The sequence below is a fragment of the Platichthys flesus genome, chromosome 8 (assembly GCF_949316205.1).
Source record: "Platichthys flesus chromosome 8, fPlaFle2.1, whole genome shotgun sequence".
NCBI classification, from domain to species: Eukaryota; Metazoa; Chordata; class Actinopteri; order Pleuronectiformes; family Pleuronectidae; genus Platichthys; species Platichthys flesus.
Window position 1 is genome coordinate 21,267,061 of NC_084952.1, and position 16,144 is coordinate 21,283,204.

Genomic DNA, 16,144 nt, shown 5'->3' on the forward strand with positions numbered 1-16,144 from the left:
TTGTTCAAAACTGCAACAGCCACCCGAGCTTTGAAGCACATGGGATATCCAATGAGGTGTACAGGAGGACATTTTCTTTTTCTCCCGTCTGGTTTTAAACAAGATAAGAGTTAAGATGTGCACCTTCGGACTGGAGCACATGACTTCACATTTACCAATAACTTCCTTCAAGTCCTGTCAATTTAACTGCTGATAAAACCTTATAAAACCAAAGACTATGTTCGTATGAAATTATATCATTAAACAAGAGCAGAGTGGCGCAGCGAAAGCGTGCTGGGCCCATAACCCAGAGGTCGATGGATCGAAACCATCCTCTGCTAAAGGAATACTTTATCCACTCCATTGTTATCTGTTATGTTACCCTTGTCCTCGCCTTCTAAACGTTAACTCATCTCCTGCTGAAAGTGACTTGCTTTGGCTTTTGAAGTTGAAAACGTGACAGAATAGACCCAACAGTTGAAGCCCTTAACTTGGCTGATAGTTTTGTGGTCTAATGATCTTGAGTAAAGCTCTATACTCCCATAGGGTATGTGTTTGAAGTTTCGAATGTTCTTCCATGTGTGTCTTCGATTTGATTGTCCAATTGTCGTCAAAGTGGACTTTTCATTGAAACGACTCAAGATTTTTTGGGTTAAGTCATGTTTAATGGTAGTGTGGCCGAGTGGTCTAAGGCGCTGGATTTAGGCTCTAGTCTCTCAGGAGGTGTGGGTTCAAATCCCACCACTGCCAATTGACTGGTATTTGCATGTGTTGGCTACTTGTAGTGCTTTCTTCTGTACTGCAAAAGCCAGTAGCATATGGGGTATCCAATGAGGTGTACATGAGGACATTTTCTTTTTCTCCCGTCTGGTTTTCAAACGAGGTAAGAGTTAAGATGTGCACCTTCAGACTGGAGCACATGACTTCACATTTACCAATAACTTCCTTCAAGTCCTGTCGATTAAGCTGCTGATAAAACCTTATAAAACCAAAGACTATGTTCGTATGAAATTATATCAATAAACAAAAGCAGAGTGGCGCAGCGGAAGCGTGTTGGGCCCAGAACCCAGAGGTCGATGGATCGAAACCATCCTCTGCTAAAAGATTCCTTTATCTGTTATGTTACCCTTGTCCTCGCCTTCTAAACATTAACTCATCTCCTGCTGAAAGTGACTTGCTTTGGCTTTGAAGTTGAAAACGTGACAGAATAGAACCAACAGTTGAAGCCCCTAACTTGGCTGTTATTTTTGTGGTCTTTTGATCTCGAGTAAAGCTCTATACTCCCACAGGGTATGTGTTTGAAATTTCGAATGTTCTTTCATGTGTGTCTTCGATTTGATTGTCCAATTGTGATCAAAGTGTCATTTACATCTAAACCCCTCCTGTCTGTTTGGTTAAATCTAGTTTCCAACGGTAGTGTGGCCGAGTGGTCAAAGGCGCTGGATTAAGGCTCCAGTCTCTCAGGAGGCGTGGGTTCAAATCACACCACTGCCAGTAGACTATCAGTTGAATGTATTGGCTACTTGCACATTATCTACTATAAGAAGCTCTCTTGTTGTTCAAAACTGCAACAGCCACCCGAGCTTTGAAGCACATGGGATATCCAATGAGGTGTACAGGAGGACATTTTCCTTTTCTCCCGTCTGGTTTTAAACGAGATAAGAGTTAAGATGTGCACCTTCAGACTGGAGCACATGACTTCACATTTACCAATAACTTCCTTCAAGTCCTGTCGATTAAGCTGATGATAAAACCTTATAAAACCAAAGACCATGTTCGTATGAAATTATATCATTAGACCAGAGCAGAGTGGCGCAGCGGAAGCGTGCTGGGCTCATAACCCAGAGGTCGATGGATCGAAACCATCCTCTGCCAAAGGAATACTTTATCCCCTCCATTGTTATTTGTTATGTTACCCTTGTCCTCGCCTTCTAAACGTTAACTCATCTCCTGCTGAAAGTGACTTGCTTTGGCTTTTGAAGTTGAAAACGTGACAGAATAGACCCAACAGTTGAAGCCCTTAACTTGGCTGATAGTTTTGTGGTCTAATGATCTTGAGTAAAGCTCTATACTCCCATAGGGTATGTGTTTGAAGTTTCGAATGTTCTTCAATGTGTGTCTTCGATTTGATTGTCCAATTGTCGTCAAAGTGGACTTTTCATCGAAACCCCTCCTGTCTGTTTGGTTAAATCTAGTTTCCAACAGTAGTGTGGCCGAGTGGTCAAAGGTGCTGGATTAAGGCTCCAGTCTCTCAGGAGGCGTGGGTTCAAATCCCACCACTGCCAGTAGACTATCAGTTGAATTTATTGGCTACTTGCAGCTTATCTACTATAAGAAGCTCTCTTGTTGTTCAAAACTGCAACAGCCACCCGAGCTTTGAAGCACATGGGATATCCAATGAGGTGTACAGGTGTACAGGAGGACATTTTCTTTTTCTCCCGTCTGGTTTTCAAACGAGGTAAGAGTTAAGATGTGCACCTTCAGACTGGAGCACATAACTTCACATTTACCAATAACTTCCTTCAAGTCCTTTCGATTTACCTGCTGATAAAACCTTATAAAACCAAAGACTATGTTCGTATGAAATTATATCATTAAACAAGAGCAGAGTGGCGCAGAGGAAGCGTGCTGGGCCCATAACCCAGAGGTCGATGGATCGAAACCATCCTCTGCTAAAGGAATACTTTATCCACTCCATTGTTATCTGTTATGTTACCCTTGTCCTCGCCTTCTTAACGTTAACTCATCTCCTGCTGAAAGTGACTTGCTTTGGCTTTTGAAGTTGAAAACGTGACAGAATAGACCCAACAGTTGAATCCCTTAACTTGGCTGATAGTTTTGTGGTCTAATGATCTTGAGTAAAGCTCTATACTCCCATAGGGTATGTGTTTGAAGTTTTGAATGTTCTTCCATGTGTGTCTTCGATTTGATTGTCCAATTGTCGTCAAAGTGGACTTTTCATCGAAACGACTCAACATTTTTTGGGTTAAGTCATGTTTAATGGTAGTGTGGCCGAGTGGTCTAAGGCGCTGGATTTAGGCTCCAGTCTCTCAGGAGGCGTGGGTTCAAATCCCACCACTGCCAATTGACTGGTATTTGCATGTGTTGGCTTCTTCTAGTACTTTCTACTGTACTGCAAAAGCCAGTAGCATATGGGGTATCCAATGAGGTGTACATGAGGACATTTTCTTTTTCTCCCGTCTGGTTTTCAAACGAGGTAAGAGTTAAGATGTGCACCTTCAGACTGGAGCACATGACTTCACATTTACCAATAACTTCCTTCAAGTCCTGTCGATTAAGCTGCTGATAAAACCTTATAAAACCAAAGACTATGTTCGTATGAAATTATATCATTAAACAAGAGCAGAGTGGCGCAGCGGAAGCGTGCTGGGCCCATAACCCAGAGGTCGATGGATCGAAACCATCCTCTGCTAAAAGATTCCTTTATCTGTTATGTTACCCTTGTCCTCGCCTTCTAAACGTTAACTCATCTCCTGCTGAAAGTGACTTGCTTTGGCTTTTGAAGTTGAAAACGTGACAGAATAGACCCAACAGTTGAAGCCCGAACTTGGCTGATAGTTTTGTGGTCTAATGATCTTGAGTAAAGCTCTATACTCCCATAGGGTATGTGTTTGAAGTTTCGAATGTTCTTCCATGTGTGTCTTCGATTTGATTGTCCAATTGTCGTCAAAGTGGACTTTTCATCGAAACCCCTCCTGTCTGTTTGGTTAAATCTAGTTTCCAACGGTAGTGTGGCCGAGTGGTCAAAGGTGCTGGATTAAGGCTCCAGTCTCTCAGGAGGCGTGGGTTCAAATCCCACCACTGCCAGTAGACTATCAGTTGAATTTATTGGCTACTTGCAGCTTATCTACTATAAGAAGCTCTCTTGTTGTTCAAAACTGCAACAGCCACCCGAGCTTTGAAGCACATGGGATATCCAATGAGGTGTACAGGAGGACATTTTCTTTTTCTCCCGTCTGGTTTTCAAACGAGGTAAGAGTTAAGATGTGCACCTTCAGACTGGAGCACATAACTTCACATTTACCAATAACTTCCTTCAAGTCCTTTCGATTTACCTGCTGATAAAACCTCATAAAACCAAAGACTATGTTCGTATGAAATTATATCATTAAACAAGAGCAGAGTGGCGCAGAGGAAGCGTGCTGGGCCCATAACCCAGAGGTCGATGGATCGAAACCATCCTCTGCTAAAGGAATACTTTATCCACTCCATTGTTATCTGTTATGTTACCCTTGTCCTCGCCTTCTAAACGTTAACTCATCTCCTGCTGAAAGTGACTTGCTTTGGCTTTTGAAGTTGAAAACGTGACAGAATAGACCCAACAGTTGAAGCCCTTAACTTGGCTGATAGTTTTGTGGTCTAATGATCTTGAGTAAAGCTCTATACTCCCATAGGGTATGTGTTTGAACTTTCGAATGTTCTTCCATGTGTGTCTTCGATTTGATTGTCCAATTGACGTCAAAGTGGACTTTTCATCGAAACCCCTCCTGTCTTTTTGGTTAAATCTAGTTTCCAACGGTAGTGTGGCCGAGTGGTCAAAGGTGCTGGATTAAGGCTCCAGTCTCTCAGGAGGCGTGGGTTCAAATCCCACCACTGCCAGTAGACTATCAGTTGAATTTATTGGCTACTTGCAGCTTATCTACTATAAGAAGCTCTCTTGTTGTTCAAAACTGCAACAGCCACCCGAGCTTTGAAGCACATGGGATATCCAATGAGGTGTACAGGAGGACATTTTCTTTTTCTCCCGTCTGGTTTTCAAACGAGGTAAGAGTTAAGATGTGCACCTTCAGACTGGAGCACATAACTTCACATTTACCAATAACTTCCTTCAAGTCCTTTCGATTTACCTGCTGATAAAACCTTATAAAACCAAAGACTATGTTCGTATGAAATTATATCATTAAACAACAGCAGAGTGGCGCAGCGGAAGCGTGCTGGGCCCATAACCCAGAGGTCGATGGATCGAAACCATCCTCTGCTAAAGGAATACTTTATCCACTCCATTGTTATCTGTTATGTTACCCTTGTCCTCGCCTTCTAAACGTTAACTCATCTCCTGAAGAAAGTGACTTGCTTTGGCTTTTGAAGTTGAAAACGTGACAGAATAGACCCAACAGTTGAAGCCCTTAACTTGGCTGATAGTTTTGTGGTCTAATGATCTTGAGTAAAGCTCTATACTCCCATAGGGTATGTGTTTGAAGTTTCGAATGTTCTTCCATGTGTGTCTTCGATTTGATTGTCCAATTGTCGTCAAAGTGGACTTTTCATTGAAACGACTCAAGATTTTTTGGGTTAAGTCATGTTAAATGGTAGTGTGGCCGAGTGGTCTAAGGCGCTGGATTTAGGCTTTAGTCTCTCAGGAGGCGTGGGTTCAAATCCCACCACTGCCAATTGACTGGTATTTGCATGTGTTGGCTACTTGTAGTACTTTCTACTGTACTGCAAAAGCCAGTAGCATATGAGGTGTACATGAGGACATTTTCTTTTTCTCCCGTCTGGTTTTCAAACGAGGTAAGAGTTAAGATGTGCACCTTCAGACTGGAGCACATGACTTCACATTTACCAATAACTTCCTTCAAGTCCTGTCGATGAAGCTGCTGATAAAACCTTATAAAACCAAAGACTATGTTCGTATGAAATTATATCATTAAACAAGAGCAGAGTGGCGCAGCGGAAGCGTGCTGGGCCCATAACCCAGAGGTCGATGGATCGAAACCATCCTCTGCTAAAAGATTCCTTTATCTGTTATGTTACCCTTGTCCTCGCCTTCTAAACGTTAACTCATCTCCTGCTGAAAGTGACTTGCTTTGGCTTTTGAAGTTGAAAACGTGACAGAATAGACCCAACAGTTGAAGCCCGAACTTGGCTGATAGTTTTGTGGTCTAATGATCTTGAGTAAAGCTCTATACTCCCATAGGGTATGTGTTTGAAGTTTCGAATGTTCTTCCATGTGTGTCTTCGATTTGATTGTCCAATTGTCGTCAAAGTGGACTTTTCATCGAAACGACTCAAGATTTTTTGGGTTAAGTCATGTTTAATGGTAGTGTGGCCGAGTGGTCTAAGGCGCTGGATTTAGGCTCTAGTCTCTCAGGAGGCGTGGGTTAAAATCCCACCACTGCCAATTGACTGGTATTTGCATGTGTTGGCTACTTGTAGTACTTTCTTCTGTACTGCAAAAGCCAGTAGCATATGGGGTATCCAATGAGGTGTACATGAGGACATTTTCTTTTTCTCCCGTCTGGTTTTCAAACGAGGTAAGAGTTAAGATGTGCACCTTCAGACTGGAGCACATGACTTCACATTTACCAATAACTTCCTTCAAGTCCTGTCGATTAAGCTGCTGATAAAACCTTATAAAACCAAAGACTATGTTCGTATGAAATTATATCAGTAAACAAGAGCAGAGTGGCGCAGCGGAAGCGTGCTGGGCCCATAACCCAGAGGTCGATGGATCGAAACCATCCTCTGCTAAAAGATTCCTTTATCTGTTATGTTACCCTTGTCCTCGCCTTCTAAACATTAACTCATCTCCTGCTGAAAGTGACTTGCTTTGGCTTTGAAGTTGAAAACGTGACAGAATAGAACCAACAGTTGAAGCCCCTAACTTGGCTGTTATTTTTGTGGTCTTTTGATCTCGAGTAAAGCTCTATACTCCCACAGGGTATGTGTTTGAAATTTCGAATGTTCTTTCATGTGTGTCTTCGATTTGATTGTCCAATTGTCATCAAAGTGTCATTTACATCTAAACCCCTCCTGTCTGTTTGGTTAAATCTAGATTCCAACGGTAGTGTGGCCGAGTGGTCAAAGGCGCTGGATTAAGGCTCCAGTCTCTCAGGAGGCGTTTTTCAAATCCCACCACTGCCAGTAGACTATCAGTTGAATGTATTGGCTACTTGCACATTATCTACTATAAGAAGCTCTCTTGTTGTTCAAAACTGCAACAGCCACCCGAGCTTTGAAGCACATGGGATATCCAATGAGGTGTACAGGAGGACATTTTCCTTTTCTCCCGTCTGGTTTTAAACGAGATAAGAGTTAAGATGTGCACCTTCAGACTGGAGCACATGACTTCACATTTACCAATAACTTCCTTCAAGTCCTGTCGATTAAGCTGCTGATAAAACCTTATAAAACCAAAGACTATGTTCGTATGAAATTATATCATTAAACCAGAGCAGAGTGGCGCAGCGGAAGCGTGCTGGGCCCATAACCCAGAGGTCGATGGATCGAAACCATCCTCTGCTAAAGGAATACTTTATCCACTCCATTGTTATTTGTTATGTTACCCTTGTCCTCGCCTTCTAAACGTTAACTCATCTCCTGCTGAAAGTGACTTGCTTTGGCTTTTGAAGTTGAAAACGTGACAGAATAGACCCAACAGTTGAAGCCCTTAACTTGGCTGATAGTTTTGTGGTCTAATGATCTTGAGTAAAGCTCTATACTCCCATAGGGTATGTGTTTGAAGTTTCGAATGTTCTTCCATGTGTGTCTTCGATTTGATTGTCCAATTGTCGTCAAAGTGGACTTTTCATCGAAACCCCTCCTGTCTGTTTGGTTAAATCTAGTTTCCAACGGTAGTGTGGCCGAGTGGTCAAAGGTGCTGGATTAAGGCTCCAGTCTCTCAGGAGGCGTGGGTTCAAATCCCACCACTGCCAGTAGACTATCAGTTGAATTTATTGGCTACTTGCAGCTTATCTACTATAAGAAGCTCTCTTGTTGTTCAAAACTGCAACAGCCACCCGAGCTTTGAAGCACATGGGATATCCAATGAGGTGTACAGGAGGACATTTTCTTTTTCTCCCGTCTGGTTTTCAAACGAGGTAAGAGTTAAGATGTGCACCTTCAGACTGGAGCACATAACTTCACATTTACCAATAACTTCCTTCAAGTCCTTTCGATTTACCTGCTGATAAAACCTTATAAAACCAAAGACTATTTTCTTATGAAATTATATCATTAAACAAGAGCAGAGTGGCGCAGAGGAAGCGTGCTGGGCCCATAACCCAGAGGTCGATGGATCGAAACCATCCTCTGCTAAAGGAATACTTTATCCACTCCTTTGTTATGTTACCCTTGTCCTCGCCTTCTAAACGTTAACTCATCTCCTGCTGAAAGTGACTTGCTTTGGCTTTTGAAGTTGAAAACGTGACAGAATAGACCAAACAGTTGAAGCCCTTAACTTGGCTGATAGTTTTGTGGTCTAATTGACTGGTATTTGCATGTGTTGGCTACTTGTAGTACTTTCTTCTGTACTGCAAAAGCCAGTAGCATATGGGGTATCCAATGAGGTGTACATGAGGACATTTTCTTTTTCTCCCGTCTGGTTTTCAAACGAGGTAAGAGTTAAGATGTGCACCTTCAGACTGGAGCACATGACTTCACATTTACCAATAACTTCCTTCAAGTCCTGTCGATTAAGCTGCTGATAAAACCTTATAAAACCAAAGACTATGTTCGTATGAAATTATATCATTAAACAAGAGCAGAGTGGCGCAGCGGAAGCGTGCTGGGCCCATAACCCAGAGGTCGATGGATCGAAACCATCCTCTGCTAAAAGATTCCTTTATCTGTTATGTTACCCTTGTCCTCGCCTTCTAAACGTTAACTCATCTCCTGCTGAAAGTGACTTGCTTTGGCTTTTGAAGTTGAAAACGTGACAGAATAGACCCAACAGTTGAAACCCGAACTTGGCTGATAGTTTTGTGGTCTAATGATCTTGAGTAAAGCTCTATACTCCCATAGGGTATGTGTTTGAAGTTTCGAATGTTCTTCCATGTGTGTCTTCGATTTGATTGTCCAATTGTCGTCAAAGTGGACTTTTCATCGAAACGACTCAAGATTTTTTGGGTTAAGTCATGTTTAATGGTAGTGTGGCCGAGTGGTCTAAGGCGCTGGATTTAGGCTCTAGTCTCTCAGGAGGCGTGGGTTAAAATCCCACCACTGCCAATTGACTGGTATTTGCATGTGTTGGCTACTTGTAGTACTTTCTTCTGTACTGCAAAAGCCAGTAGCATATGGGGTATCCAATGAGGTGTACATGAGGACATTTTCTTTTTCTCCCGTCTGGTTTTCAAACGAGGTAAGAGTTAAGATGTGCACCTTCAGACTGGAGCACATGACTTCACATTTACCAATAACTTCCTTCAAGTCCTGTCGATTAAGCTGCTGATAAAACCTTATAAAACCAAAGACTATGTTCGTATGAAATTATATCATTAAACAATAGCAGACTGGCGCAGCCGAAGCGTGCTGGGCCCATAACCCAGAGGTCAATGGATCGAAACCATCCTCTGCTAAAGGAATACTTTATCCACTCCATTGTTATCTGTTATGTTACCCTTGTCCTCGCCTTCTAAACATTAACTCATCTCCTGCTGAAAGTGACTTGCTTTGGCTTTGAAGTTGAAAACGTGACAGAATAGAACCAACAGTTGAAGCCCCTAACTTGGCTGTTATTTTTGTGGTCTTTTGATCTCGAGTAAAGCTCTATACTCCCACAGGGTATGTGTTTGAAATTTCGAATGTTCTTTCATGTGTGTCTTCGATTTGATTGTCCAATTGTCATCAAAGTGTCATTTACATCTAAACCCCTCCTGTCTGTTTGGTTAAATCTAGATTCCAACGGTAGTGTGGCCGAGTGGTCAAAGGCGCTGGATTAAGGCTCCAGTCTCTCAGGAGGCGTGGGTTCAAATCCCACCACTGCCAATAGACTATCAGTTGAATGTATTGGCTACTTGCACATTATCTACTATAAGAAGCTCTCTTGTTGTTCAAAACTGCAACAGCCACCCGAGCTTTGAAGCACATGGGATATCCAATGAGGTGTACAGGAGGACATTTTCCTTTTCTCCCGTCTGGTTTTAAACGAGATAAGAGTTAAGATGTGCACCTTCAGACTGGAGCACATGACTTCACATTTACCAATAACTTCCTTCAAGTTCTGTCGATTAAGCTGCTGATAAAACCTTATAAAACCAAAGACTATGTTCGTATGAAATTATATCATTAAACCAGAGCAGAGTGGCGCAGCGGAAGCGTGCTGGGCCCATAACCCAGAGGTCGATGGATCGAAACCATCCTCTGCTAAAGGAATACTTTATCCACTCCATTGTTATTTGTTATGTTACCCTTGTCCTCGCCTTCTAAACGTTAACTCATCTCCTGCTGAAAGTGACTTGCTTTGGCTTTTGAAGTTGAAAATGTGACAGAATAGACCCAACAGTTGAAGCCCTTAACTTGGCTGATAGTTTTGTGGTCTAATGATCTTGAGTAAAGCTCTATACTCCCATAGGGTATGTGTTTGAAGTTTTGAATGTTCTTCCATGTGTGTCTTCGATTTGATTGTCCAATTGTCGTCAAAGTGGACTTTTCATCGAAACCCCTCCTGTCTGTTTGGTTAAATCTAGTTTCCAACGGTAGTGTGGACGAGTTGTCAAAGGTGCTGGATTAAGGCTCCAGTCTCTCAGGAGGCGTGGGTTCAAATCCCACCACTGCCAGTAGACTATCAGTTGATTTTATTGGCTACTTGCAGCTTATCTACTATAAGAAGCTCTCTTGTTGTTCAAAACTGCAACAGCCACCGGAGCTTTGAAGCACATGGGATATCCAATGAGGTGTACAGGAGGACATTTTCTTTTTCTCCCGTCTGGTTTTCAAACGAGGTAAGAGTTAAGATGTGCACCTTCAGACTGGAGCACATAACTTCACATTTACCAATAACTTCCTTCAAGTCCTTTCGATTTACCTGCTGATAAAACCTTATAAAACCAAAGACTATGTTCGTATGAAATTATATCATTAAACAAGAGCAGAGTGGCGCAGAGGAAGCGTGCTGGGCCCATAACCCAGAGGTCGATGGATCGAAACCATCCTCTGCTAAAGGAGTACTTTATCCACTCCATTGTTATTTGTTATGTTACCCTTGTCCTCGCCTTCTAAATGTTAACTCATCTCCTGCTGAAAGTGACTTGCTTTGGCTTTTGAAGTTGAAAATGTGACAGAATAGACCCAACAGTTGAAGCCCTTAACTTGGCTGATAGTTTTGTGGTCTAATGATCTTGAGTAAAGCTCTATACTCCCATAGGGTATGTGTTTGAAGTTTCGAATGTTCTTCCATGTGTGTCTTCGATTTGATTGTCCAATTGTCGTCAAAGTGGACTTTTCATCGAAACCCCTCCTGTCTGTTTGGTTAAATCTAGTTTCCAACGGTAGTGTGGACGAGTGGTCAAAGGTGCTGGATTAAGGCTCCAGTCTCTCAGGAGGCGTGGGTTCAAATCCCACCAATGCCAGTAGACTATCTGTTGAATTTATTGGCTACTTGCAGCTTATCTACTATAAGAAGCTCTCTTGTTGTTCAAAACTGCAACAGCCACCGGAGCTTTGAAGCACATGGGATATCCAATGAGGTGTACAGGAGGACATTTTCTTTTTCTCCCGTCTGGTTTTCAAACGAGGTAAGAGTTAAGATGTGCACCTTCAGACTGGAGCACATAACTTCACATTTACCAATAACTTCCTTCAAGTCCTTTCGATTTACCTGCTGATAAAACCTTATAAAACCAAAGACTATGTTCGTATGAAATTATATCATTAAACAAGAGCAGAGTGGCGCAGAGGAAGCGTGCTGGGCCCATAACCCAGAGGTCGATGGATCGAAACCATCCTCTGCTAAAGGAATACTTTATCCACTCCATTGTTATTTGTTATGTTACCCTTGTCCTCGCCTTCTAAATGTTAACTCATCTCCTGCTGAAAGTGACTTGCTTTGGCTTTTGAAGTTGAAAACGTGACAGAATAGACCCAACAGTTGAAGCCCTTAACTTGGCTGATAGTTTTGTGGTCTAATGATCTTGAGTAAAGCTCTATACTCCCATAGGGTATGTGTTTGAAGTTTCGAATGTTCTTCCATGTGTGTCTTCGATTTGATTGTCCAATTGTCGTCAAAGTGGACTTTTCATCGAAACCCCTCCTGTCTGTTTGGTTAAATCTAGTTTCCAACGGTAGTGTGGCCGAGTGGTCAAAGGTGCTGGATTAAGGCTCCAGTCTCTCAGGAGGCGTGGGTTCAAATCCCACCACTGCCAGTAGACTATCAGTTGAATTTATTGGCTACTTGCAGCTTATCTACTATAAGAAGCTCCCTTGTTGTTCAAAACTGCAACAGCCACCCGAGCTTTGAAGCACATGGGATATCCAATGAGGTGTACAGGAGGACATTTTCTTTTTCTCCCCTCTGGTTTTCAAACGAGGTAAGAGTTAAGATGTGCACCTTCAGACTGGAGCACATAACTTCACATTTACCAATAACTTCCTTCAAGTCCTTTCGATTTACCTGCTGATAAAACCTTATAAAACCAAAGACTATTTTCTTATGAAATTATATCATTAAACAAGAGCAGAGTGGCGCAGAGGAAGCGTGCTGGGCCCATAACCCAGAGGTCGATGGATCGAAACCATCCTCTGCTAAAGGAATACTTTATCCACTCCATTGTTATTTGTTATGTTACCCTTGTCCTCGCCTTCTAAACGTTAACTCATCTCCTGCTGAAAGTGACTTGCTTTGGCTTTTGAAGTTGAAAACGTGACAGAATAGACCCAACAGTTGAAGCCCTTAACTTGGCTGATAGTTTTGTGGTCTAATGATCTTGAGTAAAGCTCTATACTCCCATAGGGTATGTGTTTGAAGTTTCGAATGTTCTTCCATGTGTGTCTTCGATTTGATTGTCCAATTGTCGTCAAAGTGGACTTTTCATCGAAACCCCTCCTGTCTGTTTGGTTAAATCTAGTTTCCAACGGTAGTGTGGCCGAGTGGTCAAAGGTGCTGGATTAAGGCTCCAGTCTCTCAGGAGGCGTGGGTTCAAATCCCACCACTGCCAGTAGACTATCAGTTGAATTTATTGGCTACTTGCAGCTTATCTACTATAAGAAGCTCTCTTGTTCTTCAAAACTGCAACAGCCACCCGAGCTTTGAAGCACATGGGATATCCAATGAGGTGTACAGGAGGACATTTTCTTTTTCTCCCCTCTGGTTTTCAAACGAGGTAAGAGTTAAGATGTGCACCTTCAGACTGGAGCACATAACTTCACATTTACCAATAACTTCCTTCAAGTCCTTTCGATTTACCTGCTGATAAAACCTTATAAAACCAAAGACTATTTTCTTATGAAATTATATCATTAAACAAGAGCAGAGTGGCGCGGAGGAAGCGTGCTGGGCCCATAACCCAGAGGTCGATGGATCGAAACCATCCTCTGCTAAAGGAATACTTTATCCACTCCATTGTTACCCTTGTCCTCGCCTTCTAAACGTTAACTCATCTCCTGCTGAAAGTGACTTGCTTTGGCTTTTGAAGTTGAAAACGTGACAGAATAGACCCAACAGTTGAAGCCCTTAACTTGGCTGATAGTTTTGTGGTCTAATTGACTGGTATTTGCATGTGTTGGCTACTTGTAGTACTTTCTTCTGTACTGCAAAAGCCAGTAGCATATGGGGTATCCAATGAGGTGTACATGAGGACATTTTCTTTTTCTCCCGTCTGGTTTTCAAACGAGGTAAGAGTTAAGATGTGCACCTTCAGACTGGAGCACATGACTTCACATTTACCAATAACTTCCTTCAAGTCCTGTCGATTAAGCTGCTGATAAAACCTTATAAAACCAAAGACTATGTTCGTATGAAATTATATCATTAAACAAGAGCAGAGTGGCGCAGCGGAAGCGTGCTGGGCCCATAACCCAGAGGTCGATGGATCGAAACCATCCTCTGCTAAAAGATTCCTTTATCTGTTATGTTACCCTTGTCCTCGCCTTCTAAACGTTAACTCATCTCCTGCTGAAAGTGACTTGCTTTGGCTTTTGAAGTTGAAAACGTGACAGAATAGACCCAACAGTTGAAACCCGAACTTGGCTGATAGTTTTGTGGTCTAATGATCTTGAGTAAAGCTCTATACTCCCATAGGGTATGTGTTTGAAGTTTCGAATGTTCTTCCATGTGTGTCTTCGATTTGATTGTCCAATTGTCGTCAAAGTGGACTTTTCATCGAAACGACTCAAGATTTTTTGGGTTAAGTCATGTTTAATGGTAGTGTGGCCGAGTGGTCTAAGGCGCTGGATTTAGGCTCTAGTCTCTCAGGAGGCGTGGGTTAAAATCCCACCACTGCCAATTGACTGGTATTTGCATGTGTTGGCTACTTGTAGTACTTTCTTCTGTACTGCAAAAGCCAGTAGCATATGGGGTATCCAATGAGGTGTACATGAGGACATTTTCTTTTTCTCCCGTCTGGTTTTCAAACGAGGTAAGAGTTAAGATGTGCACCTTCAGACTGGAGCACATGACTTCACATTTACCAATAACTTCCTTCAAGTCCTGTCGATTAAGCTGCTGATAAAACCTTATAAAACCAAAGACTATGTTCGTATGAAATTATATCATTAAACAATAGCAGACTGGCGCAGCCGAAGCGTGCTGGGCCCATAACCCAGAGGTCAATGGATCGAAACCATCCTCTGCTAAAGGAATACTTTATCCACTCCATTGTTATCTGTTATGTTACCCTTGTCCTCGCCTTCTAAACATTAACTCATCTCCTGCTGAAAGTGACTTGCTTTGGCTTTGAAGTTGAAAACGTGACAGAATAGAACCAACAGTTGAAGCCCCTAACTTGGCTGTTATTTTTGTGGTCTTTTGATCTCGAGTAAAGCTCTATACTCCCACAGGGTATGTGTTTGAAATTTCGAATGTTCTTTCATGTGTGTCTTCGATTTGATTGTCCAATTGTCATCAAAGTGTCATTTACATCTAAACCCCTCCTGTCTGTTTGGTTAAATCTAGATTCCAACGGTAGTGTGGCCGAGTGGTCAAAGGCGCTGGATTAAGGCTCCAGTCTCTCAGGAGGCGTGGGTTCAAATCCCACCACTGCCAATAGACTATCAGTTGAATGTATTGGCTACTTGCACATTATCTACTATAAGAAGCTCTCTTGTTGTTCAAAACTGCAACAGCCACCCGAGCTTTGAAGCACATGGGATATCCAATGAGGTGTACAGGAGGACATTTTCCTTTTCTCCCGTCTGGTTTTAAACGAGATAAGAGTTAAGATGTGCACCTTCAGACTGGAGCACATGACTTCACATTTACCAATAACTTCCTTCAAGTCCTGTCGATTAAGCTGCTGATAAAACCTTATAAAACCAAAGACTATGTTCGTATGAAATTATATCATTAAACCAGAGCAGAGTGGCGCAGCGGAAGCGTGCTGGGCCCATAACCCAGAGGTCGATGGATCGAAACCATCCTCTGCTAAAGGAATACTTTATCCACTCCATTGTTATTTGTTATGTTACCCTTGTCCTCGCCTTCTAAACGTTAACTCATCTCCTGCTGAAAGTGACTTGCTTTGGCTTTTGAAGTTGAAAATGTGACAGAATAGACCCAACAGTTGAAGCCCTTAACTTGGCTGATAGTTTTGTGGTCTAATGATCTTGAGTAAAGCTCTATACTCCCATAGGGTATGTGTTTGAAGTTTTGAATGTTCTTCCATGTGTGTCTTCGATTTGATTGTCCAATTGTCGTCAAAGTGGACTTTTCATCGAAACCCCTCCTGTCTGTTTGGTTAAATCTAGTTTCCAACGGTAGTGTGGACGAGTGGTCAAAGGTGCTGGATTAAGGCTCCAGTCTCTCAGGAGGCGTGGGTTCAAATCCCACCACTGCCAGTAGACTATCAGTTGAATTTATTGGCTACTTGCAGCTTATCTACTATAAGAAGCTCTCTTGTTGTTCAAAACTGCAACAGCCACCGGAGCTTTGAAGCACATGGGATATCCAATGAGGTGTACAGGAGGACATTTTCTTTTTCTCCCGTCTGGTTTTCAAACGAGGTAAGAGTTAAGATGTGCACCTTCAGACTGGAGCACATAACTTCACATTTACCAATAACTTCCTTCAAGTCCTTTCGATTTACCTGCTGATAAAACCTTATAAAACCAAAGACTATGTTCGTATGAAATTATATCATTAAACAAGAGCAGAGTGGCGCAGAGGAAGCGTGCTGGGCCCATAACCCAGAGGTCGATGGATCGAAACCATCCTCTGCTAAAGGAATACTTTATCCACTCCATTGTTATTTGTTATGTTACCCTTGTCCTCGCC

The 16,144-nt window shown here is 42.3% G+C and overlaps 17 non-coding genes across 17 annotated transcripts; all 17 read left to right on the forward strand.

The window, feature by feature from the left end:
* Positions 1-647: 647 nt before the first annotated feature.
* trnal-uag (transfer RNA leucine (anticodon UAG)) lies at positions 648-729 on the forward strand. Its single transcript has one exon. It is a non-coding gene; the product is annotated as a tRNA-Leu (tRNA).
* A 662-nt stretch (positions 730-1,391) lies between these two features.
* Positions 1,392-1,473, forward strand: trnal-aag (transfer RNA leucine (anticodon AAG)). Its single transcript has one exon. It is a non-coding gene; the product is annotated as a tRNA-Leu (tRNA).
* A 309-nt stretch (positions 1,474-1,782) lies between these two features.
* Positions 1,783-1,854, forward strand: trnam-cau (transfer RNA methionine (anticodon CAU)). Its single transcript has one exon. It is a non-coding gene; the product is annotated as a tRNA-Met (tRNA).
* Positions 1,855-2,182: 328 nt separating this feature from the next.
* On the forward strand, positions 2,183-2,264 carry trnal-aag (transfer RNA leucine (anticodon AAG)). The gene has a single exon. It is a non-coding gene; the product is annotated as a tRNA-Leu (tRNA).
* A 717-nt stretch (positions 2,265-2,981) lies between these two features.
* trnal-uag (transfer RNA leucine (anticodon UAG)) lies at positions 2,982-3,063 on the forward strand. The gene has a single exon. It is a non-coding gene; the product is annotated as a tRNA-Leu (tRNA).
* A 662-nt stretch (positions 3,064-3,725) lies between these two features.
* Positions 3,726-3,807, forward strand: trnal-aag (transfer RNA leucine (anticodon AAG)). The gene has a single exon. It is a non-coding gene; the product is annotated as a tRNA-Leu (tRNA).
* A 710-nt stretch (positions 3,808-4,517) lies between these two features.
* Positions 4,518-4,599, forward strand: trnal-aag (transfer RNA leucine (anticodon AAG)). Its single transcript has one exon. It is a non-coding gene; the product is annotated as a tRNA-Leu (tRNA).
* Positions 4,600-7,173: 2,574 nt separating this feature from the next.
* trnam-cau (transfer RNA methionine (anticodon CAU)) lies at positions 7,174-7,245 on the forward strand. Its single transcript has one exon. It is a non-coding gene; the product is annotated as a tRNA-Met (tRNA).
* A 328-nt stretch (positions 7,246-7,573) lies between these two features.
* Positions 7,574-7,655, forward strand: trnal-aag (transfer RNA leucine (anticodon AAG)). The gene has a single exon. It is a non-coding gene; the product is annotated as a tRNA-Leu (tRNA).
* Positions 7,656-8,481: 826 nt separating this feature from the next.
* On the forward strand, positions 8,482-8,553 carry trnam-cau (transfer RNA methionine (anticodon CAU)). Its single transcript has one exon. It is a non-coding gene; the product is annotated as a tRNA-Met (tRNA).
* A 1,070-nt stretch (positions 8,554-9,623) lies between these two features.
* Positions 9,624-9,705, forward strand: trnal-aag (transfer RNA leucine (anticodon AAG)). Its single transcript has one exon. It is a non-coding gene; the product is annotated as a tRNA-Leu (tRNA).
* Positions 9,706-10,014: 309 nt separating this feature from the next.
* Positions 10,015-10,086, forward strand: trnam-cau (transfer RNA methionine (anticodon CAU)). The gene has a single exon. It is a non-coding gene; the product is annotated as a tRNA-Met (tRNA).
* A 1,912-nt stretch (positions 10,087-11,998) lies between these two features.
* trnal-aag (transfer RNA leucine (anticodon AAG)) lies at positions 11,999-12,080 on the forward strand. The gene has a single exon. It is a non-coding gene; the product is annotated as a tRNA-Leu (tRNA).
* Positions 12,081-12,790: 710 nt separating this feature from the next.
* On the forward strand, positions 12,791-12,872 carry trnal-aag (transfer RNA leucine (anticodon AAG)). Its single transcript has one exon. It is a non-coding gene; the product is annotated as a tRNA-Leu (tRNA).
* An 821-nt stretch (positions 12,873-13,693) lies between these two features.
* On the forward strand, positions 13,694-13,765 carry trnam-cau (transfer RNA methionine (anticodon CAU)). Its single transcript has one exon. It is a non-coding gene; the product is annotated as a tRNA-Met (tRNA).
* A 1,070-nt stretch (positions 13,766-14,835) lies between these two features.
* On the forward strand, positions 14,836-14,917 carry trnal-aag (transfer RNA leucine (anticodon AAG)). Its single transcript has one exon. It is a non-coding gene; the product is annotated as a tRNA-Leu (tRNA).
* A 309-nt stretch (positions 14,918-15,226) lies between these two features.
* Positions 15,227-15,298, forward strand: trnam-cau (transfer RNA methionine (anticodon CAU)). The gene has a single exon. It is a non-coding gene; the product is annotated as a tRNA-Met (tRNA).
* The last annotated feature ends 846 nt before the right edge of the window (positions 15,299-16,144 follow it).